Genomic DNA, 8,156 nt, shown 5'->3' with positions numbered 1-8,156 from the left:
TGAAACAAAAATTACAATGCTATGCATTTCCAGACCTGGATGTACATGTAGCTGGAAGAGCTATGGGGCAGCAAGGCCTCCAGCTCTAGATAAAATATAACAGAATTTCCATTACTCCCTGAGATACTATTCAATCAAAATAATTAAAGTTAGGCTCTGCAATCATCCTTGCTCTCTAGTAATGCAGGGAGCCAGTTTAGTAGTGTCCCTATTTAAAGCCTGACTCAGCTCTGCCACACAGGAGAGCCACAGCAGGGGGACAGCTCCAGTTTGGTCAGCCTGGGACCTGGAGCAAGACCTCAGGGGTTACTTTTGTGGGTAAACAAAAGGAAGCCTGGGTATGCTCACAGGTTACTCCCAACACCATTGATTGGGTGGTCTTGACTGCAGCTGCGATGTCTTGTTCATGTTTTCTGCCTGCTGATGGGGCCTTCTCCTGCCTCACCCCTGGTTCTGGCTGGATGCAGAGGAGCCAGTGGAGGTAGCACAGACGGCACCAGCCCTTGCCTGCAGACAGTAAGAATATTTTGATATTTTAGGAGTAAGGAGGTCAGGCTGGGTTTCTGGGCCCTGTGAGGATTTTTTTTTTTTTTTTTTTTAACGGCTTAGTTCTGTTTAGTTTTGCTTTTAAAGGGTGAAGAGGGGGAAAAAACAGCTTCCAGAAAAAAACAACAGCTCAAGCTCCAGGAGCCAGATCTTAGCATGAGAACCCGACCCAGCGTGGGGGGAGGGCTGTGTCAGATCACTGCATGCCCGAGGAGCAAGAATTCACTGCCTGCTGAAAAGCCACAGGGCTCAGACCCTATTTGAAAGAGTAACATCTTTGATATAAAAAAAACAACCAACCAACAACCCAAAACCACCCAGCCAATAAAAAGCCTCAGACATACAGGATCCCATTCATGGTGGGAGGGATTTAGTGGAAGTATTTTCCTTCTTTAAGGTTTGGCACAGCCTTAAAGGAGTCTCTTTAAAAGCTTCCAGAGCCGATTATATTTTGGATTGTGTTTCAAATCACTCTTCCCCCCCCAGGTTTGGTGGGTCCTCAGACAAGTTCCCAGAATAAATTAGACATAACGGTAGCAGGATTTATTTTTTTTTTTTTTTTTCACTTGAGAAGGACGAAGGAATAAATGACACCAATTTCTGTAATGGAAAGAAAAAAAGAAAAAAGTGTATATCGGAAACTGCTGCTGAGTGACTCATGCTGCCAGACAAACGGAACCTCACTCATCACTCCATCTTCATCCTCCTCTGGTGAGAGAAAAAGTCTTGGAAAAATATCAGCTCACCCCCCCGCCCTGCTGCTTCTCCCATGGCATCCATACACAGGGAAACAGTCCAAGCCACAGTGATGGCTTCATGTGCTTCTTGGGGCAGGCATAGTTTTTTTTGTTTTAATAGCCAACTAGGAAAAGCCTCTGAGGTGACCTTGGAAAAATGTATGCACCAAAGGAAAAAGTTGTGGAAAGGGGTGGGGGGGACAGTGTTGGAGTCCTTGTGTGCTTTATGTTTGGAGACTTTTTTTCCCTTCAGAATGTTTTTCCAAATTTCAACTGACACAGATTTTCAAGTTATTATTATTTTTGTTATGAGTGGGAAGAGAGGTGAGGATGCGCCATGCGAAAGGCGGAATAAGCTGGGCACAATTCCGACTTAAATAAATGCTGCGTCATAAAAGTAAAAAGGGTAAGGCAGGAGGAAGGGTGGGATGCAAAAAAAATTCTTCTGTTCTGTTTCTTCTATGTTTGGGAGAGTAATTAGCACTTTTATGAAGCATATAAATGGTATACAAATCAAATATGATTTTATTAACATAAAAATGGGGGGAGTCTTTCTTTCTTTTTTTTTCTCTTTCTCAAAACATCCTCACAAATATTTGGCAGTGCCTGACAGAAAGCCACTTAAAATGCAGCTTTTCAGACTGCTTGTTCCAGCCAGCCCTGCTGTGGGCACAAGGACTCTTAGCCAGTGGCAGCCCTGTCCCAGCAAATGCCTTCTCAGGATGGTGGGGTTGAGCGGGTACACACAGTAGCTCAGCTCCACCTCACAAAAAATCTTGCCTAAGGAGATGCCATGTTTTTACAGGCTGTTGGTTCTTGGTTTTCCTTAACAGGTTACTTCTCTTTCCAGCCTGAGATGCCTTTAGTTCGACTCTGCATGGTGTGAAAATGGCCGTGAAGAGATGTGATATTCTGTTCTTCTCTGTTTTTTGTGGTTGTGATCGATCCCGTGCCCTTTTTCAGTGCTCCCAGTTGTTGCCCTTATCTTCCCATAATAACTTTTCCCTTTTTCTAGTGCCATTCACTGTCTCCAGCTCAGGCTTGCACATCACACCATCTGCAGAGCTGGAGGAGCTCCCGGGACACTGGGTAGGAGTGGTGGAAAGAGCAGAGGGTGGCCTGTGACAGCAGTTTGGGGTGGCCAGAAGCCATCCAAAGATGCAGGAAAACGGCACTGGGCCACTCTGCCTAAGCAATGCCTTGGGGTGCGCACAGGTATGATAAGAGATGCTGCTGGTGGCAGCAGCTGCAAGCCCCTGACCTGAGTGGATCCTGTGGAGCTCATCTTGTGCTCCTTCCCTCATCTCCCATATCTTTCCTTGGGCTTCACAGCCCATGGCACAATGCTCCAGAGCCAGCTGCTGTCCCTGTCCCCAAGCTGCTCTGTGCGTGGGTGAGAGAGTGGCCACCCCTGCTCCTGGACACAAATGCCCTAGGGCAGAGCAGGGAGAAGGGCCGTGTTTCCTATCTGAGGCCTGGGAGCAATTTTGGCCGAGGAATGACTTTCATCTGGAGCACATTAGCCATGGGTGGTGCTGCCGGGGAGCAGCAGCTCTACTTAAGGCAGCCTCTGCCAGCTGCCTCTGGGCTATCAGTAGTGGAGGGGCTGTGCTAAGCTGGGGTCTTGAGTGCTCTCCTGTGGGCTGAGGCTCCCCAGGAGTTCTGTTCCTGTGCTGGGAAAGCCTTCCCGACTGTAAGTGCAAGGTTTCACCCGCCTTCCCTCCCCTACCTCTTCCCTTTGCTTCATTCCACAGGAAAGCAATCATAGTATCAAGTGTTTCTTAATAACTTTTTAGGTTGATGACTAATTTTTCAGCCATGCTGAATGACTGGTAATAGTAAGATATTAAGCCCTGCTGTGAAAGAGGTGTCCAAGTGAGAAAAGCATTAGGAAAGTTGTGCAGGAGAGGGAGGTTTCTGAAATATCCCAGTTTCAGGAAATCCTCTGTCCAGAGATTCTATGCCTGGGAAGCTGAAACCAATCCATTGCCAGGTAGAAACCCATAAGAAAATGAGTTTTGGTAGAGCTGATGTTTGTGGCCTTGCATTGCTGGCTATGGGAAGGAGACCTAGGAGGTTTTTTTCTCTTAAAACCCTCATCCTACCCTGGGGGAGGATATTGGATTTCAATCCAGGCTTTTCAGATGGGCCTCAGACAAATGGGAGGGCTTGTGAAGAACACAAGATGTGGGTTTGGATCCCAAAACTCCTGTTCCTAACAAGGAGCCACGTGAGTGCTGCTTTGGAGGCTTTCAGCTCTGAATTGCTGGATGCTCCCTGTGGTGCTTGCATTTGTGGTGCCTCTCAGGCTCCCAGGCACTTTGGGCTGGACAAATTCACTGCTTTGGGCTTATGGTCCCCATTTGGGGACTGTGAGCTCCAGGCAGGCCTGTGCTGTGCCTTCCCCACTCTCCAGCTGCAGTCTTCCATGAGAATTTAGCTGAGGGGAGTGGGGAAGCAAGCAAGAACAGGATGAAATCACCTTTTTCTGTAAGTCAGCTGATGTGCTGTATAAAATGCAGGTCTAGGTTTTGAACCTAGAATTTTCTTTAATAACAAACCCCCGTCAATGAATGTAAAAGCCCCATGCAGAGCCTTTTACTGTGTTAGTCATAGCTTGAAGCCTTTATGTTCCCTCTTCTAATGGCAAGTATTATCCAGCATGCCTTGTTACAGTGCCGTCTTTGGAGGGTGTGGAAGTAATGATGGTGCCTGAATGCTGTTCCAGAGATCGCTGCTACAATTCACAGCAGATAATAGGAGCCACAGCCAGACAGATAATAGAACTGACTGAGATCCATTTATTGCTAAGAGACTGTCTGAATATTTGTACATAGCCTGAGCCACTCCACCCTCCTTCATCATATTTCCTAGGAAACAGGGAGGGGAAAAGCCCCAAAACCTCAAGCCTAGGGTAGAATGGGGAGGAAGGGAGAGATTTGCAGACTCTGATGCATTTATGTATTTTAATTTTTTTTTATGGCCCTTGTCATAACAGAGCAAGAATGGTGTAGGTTGCTAATGTATTTACAGCCTGCTTGTGCAAGTGAAGGTGTGGGACGACAACAGGAAACAAGTGGTGGATTTGGGGTGGGAGCCTGTATGAAGTCTAAACTAACATCTGAATCCAAAGCCCTCTTTCCTTGCAGGTAAACAATCAGCCTGATGGAAGGTTTCAGTGATGGGCTGCAGGCAAAGCAATTCTGGGATTACAGCCATAGCCACGCTAGAAAGGTTGGCCTGATTCACAGCATCATAGTTCACAGCCACTTCAAATTTTCTCGGTCTTCACAAGCTTGCTAAGCTGCTTAGGCCTTGCAGAAGCTGTCTGGAGAGGTAATTTGCGTGCCAAAAGGTATATGTGTTGTTAAGGTTACTCAGGGTTTTTGGTGTTTGACTGACCCTCCACTCACCTTTCCCTGTCTTGGAAGTGTTTGCAGTTTTTAAGGAGCATGAAAGGTTGGGGAATTTTTTTTCTTGCTTTCAGGGTATTTTTTAATGTGATATTTGTGCACGTGGAAGTTAAAATACTTGTAGCTTATCCTCTTGGTGGTTGCCCTTTATCTTTCAAGGGGCTCCATGGCTGTGTTAGGCCCTCTCTTATCCTGGTGCTGGCTCTGTCTGCTCAGTATCTGCTGTTTCTAGGATGATGATGAGGAGCAAGAAACAGGCAATAGCAAAGCCCAATGCAGCAACAAAGGGAAAAACTGATAATAGCATGTTTTCCTAGTTATTTTTCGAGGTGGTGGTGAATAGGGAAGTTAAGCTGCGATGTTCCTGGCTCTGGGGAAGGACTGTGGTTTGGTGTAGGTTGAGGAGAGCAGCTTTGTGGTAACTTACTGATGGTTGCTGCTGGCTCCTGGCAGCAAATCTGTCTGTGCTGAGGCCCTGATGGAGGTGGATGATGTGCTGTGGGAGCTCCCTACCTGCCTGCTGAGCCATGACTGGTGGCCTCTCCCACTGCCTTGGCCCCCTCTGTCAGCACATGTCTGGGTGCTGCCAGTAAGTAAATGCAGCCTTGCTCCCACCTTACCCTTTGCTTTGAAACACTTTGTGGTGTTGAGAGCGTGTCTGAGAGCCTCTGATCTGAGGCACTCATGGCTCCCAGATGTTAGGGCTGCTCAGCTGGCATAGAGTCCTTGCCAAGCCTCTCTTCTGTGACCATTCATTGTTACATTCCAAATTTTTTTTCCAATTAGCCTACAGGTATTAAGTCCTTTTCTTTACTGATCAAACAGCTTGTTATCAGCACTTATTTTTCCTATAGTCCTTGGAGATCATTGAATTTGTTCAGTAGTAGTCTAAGTTGGACTTGTGCTAAGGAGGAAAAGTCAACTCTCTTGTGATAGGCAAACGTGTTGAGGTGCAAGTCTGTTTTTAGCCCTGGATCAGATCACATGCTGTCAGTTGTAGATAGCAAGCATGTGGGGGAGATGAGGACTTTGATCACCAACCAGGGCTCCTGGGCTCTGCGCCTGGCTGTGAACAGGTGTGTGAACACTGAACACCTTGTGTTCTCTGCCACCAGGACTGGGAGCTGGTTTGGGCAGGGACAGATGTGTGCTGGAGGCTGACAAATGCTGCCTGTGGGGGACAGTGAGGGAGTAACAACAGCACCTCTCAGAAAGGGGGACTTGTGTATGAAAATGAAGCAGCTGGGTGCTCACTTACCCCTGGATACAGCAGGTGTACAATGCTGGGGAGTCCTTACTTCCCCTGAGCTGCCCTAATAAGAGGGTGCAAGATACAAGACCACAATCAAAATTCTCCATTGTAGGCTTCTTCTCTCTCTCCCCCCTTCTTTCATATTTTCTTTAGAACCCAGAGGTCTGCAATATGGGGTATTGCAAAAATCTGTAGCACAGCTCTGCAAAAGTCCCAGTATCTTGAATAAATTAATGAAGGCATGTTGTTTTCCAGCTGGTTGGGAGAGATCTTTGTCTTGGAGTGCCTTTCCTCTTGTGAGACTTCCCCTGGGAGGTTATGTGCAATGAGCCTTTTGCTAGCAGCAAATACTGGTCTTGAAGCATTTTCCTGAAGTTTTTGTAGAAGGTGGAGGGGTGGCGTTTCTCTCCTACACTGAAATTAAACATCAAAATTTTACAACCCATCAGTTGTCCCTTTCAGCTGAAAGATCCCAGCAATGCTCTGGGAAGACAGTGTTTGCTTTTTTTTTTTTTTTTTTAAGATTATATAGGAAGGGCCACTTCAGGGTAGATGTTAAGAGAACTGGACTACTCAGATGTTAACCTACAAGTACATTCCAGGCTAAATTTGGATTTTCTAAGATGTTTTGTTGCCCAAACTGAAATGGGAAGTTTGGGTAGTGGACATTCCCTGACTCCAAGAATAAGTTATTACATTTCTTTGCATATAGAATGGCTCACTTACCAGAAGTCCTTCAGAGTTCTCACAATTCCTAGGTTTAGGTCAAACAGGCATATATGCTAAGGGAAAAGGAATGTCTTGAACTGTGCTCAAAAACAATGACTGTATAGTTTAAATATCATTTTGAGGAGAAGAATTTATGTCCCAAAGGAATGAGTTCTAGCAACTCCAGCACTGGTGCTGTGTATGACAAAGTATTACTAAAATGTTTTTCAAAGGCTTCACTGTCTCTCTAGAGATGAGCCCTTTCCTTGCCATCTTTCAGAATGATGGTGGCCAAAATTTTTCCATAGTAGGAGTTGGTCAGTGGTCCGTCTCCACCACAGTGTCTGCATGAAATTACTGTGACTTGTGGTCCCAAATCACTGAGGTATTTTTGAAATGTTACTGTTAGGCTCTTAAATCTAAGCTTGGGAGGAGCTTTAATGGAAGAAAAAAAGGAACAACCCTATTTTCATTAAAGTTTAGGAGTTGGCAGAGATGGAGGCTTCCTAACCTTCAAACAGATGGCTGAAGCTCAGACTGTGCTTTCCTAGTGGCCAGCAAGACCTGAGCTCTAACTGTAATTGTGGCTATAAATAAGTTGTGGACCACAGGCAAATTTTTGTGCTTGCTTCCTCCCTTCCAGAGTGGCTGAATTTGTTCTTAGAAACACAGCTGGTCTGTCCTGCATGGTAGAGGCTGTCAGGATCTATGTGACCTACCTGTGCCAATCCTTTTTTATCAGATTCTGAGTCCCTCAAAGAAACAAGGGCGAGGAAAGATGTGGATTGAATGAAAGGCATTTTACCAAATACTCTTTTTCAGTTCAAGCTTGAAGTAGCACAAAAGAACCACAAGTTTTAATGCAGACTACTAGATTTCCTGACAAAATGAGTGACCTTTTTTAAAAACGTTGACAGACAGGCTTAAATCCTCCTTCAAGCGTGAGATCCTTTCTTGAATCATACCTTGCCTCTGCTCACCCTGAATAGTCAGTGTTTGCTAGAAGACCAAAGTAGGAGTGCAGCAGCATCACCATTACAAATAGAAAAGTAGGACAAAATCCTGGTTGAAATCTAAGACTGGAGCATGAACTTGCTTGCAGAGATGATCCAAAATGCTGTCTAAAATATGGCAGCCTGGAGAATTGGATGTGACCACCCGGGAACTCCCTTGGGTTTTTTTCCCAAGCTGCTGACTACAAAGCTTTTCACTTGCATTGTTTACCAAATGCATGTGTAGTTTCAAATAGAAGTATCTGAAAATCATATCCATTAGTTTTGTTGGCAGGAAGTAGTGATCTGTGTTCCTTTTGTTCTAGGTTCGACAAATGTCTCAAGCATGAAGGATAAACAAAGTTATAGTAAAGCATGCATGATGAGTTCCAAACTTCTTGTTCTTTGGCTTCTGCCATAAGTGTAATGGCTATAAACTGGTATTTTCACTATTAATATGAATCTGTAGTTTGAAACCTCTGCAATGATACATAGAGTGAGTGCATGA

At 45.4% G+C, this 8,156-nt stretch overlaps 1 long non-coding RNA gene across 1 annotated transcript in view; it reads left to right on the top strand.

Annotated features, from left to right (window-relative positions):
- Positions 1-2,877: 2,877 nt before the first annotated feature.
- LOC148183603 (uncharacterized) overlaps positions 2,878-8,156 on the top strand; it is a 41,838-nt gene continuing 36,559 nt past the window's right edge. The window contains exons 1-2 of the long non-coding RNA XR_015773463.1: positions 2,878-2,976; positions 4,433-4,619. This is a non-coding gene — a long non-coding RNA (uncharacterized LOC148183603). The remainder of the gene's footprint in view (positions 2,977-4,432; positions 4,620-8,156) is intronic.

This window comes from Pseudopodoces humilis, chromosome 11, assembly GCF_049639895.1.
Source record: "Pseudopodoces humilis isolate 2021_Gansu_Grassland_sample_001 chromosome 11, ASM4963989v1, whole genome shotgun sequence".
In the NCBI taxonomy this organism is placed as follows: Eukaryota; Metazoa; Chordata; class Aves; order Passeriformes; family Paridae; genus Pseudopodoces; species Pseudopodoces humilis.
Note: the sequence above shows the minus strand (reverse complement) of the source record. Positions and strands in the feature narration are given on the sequence as shown.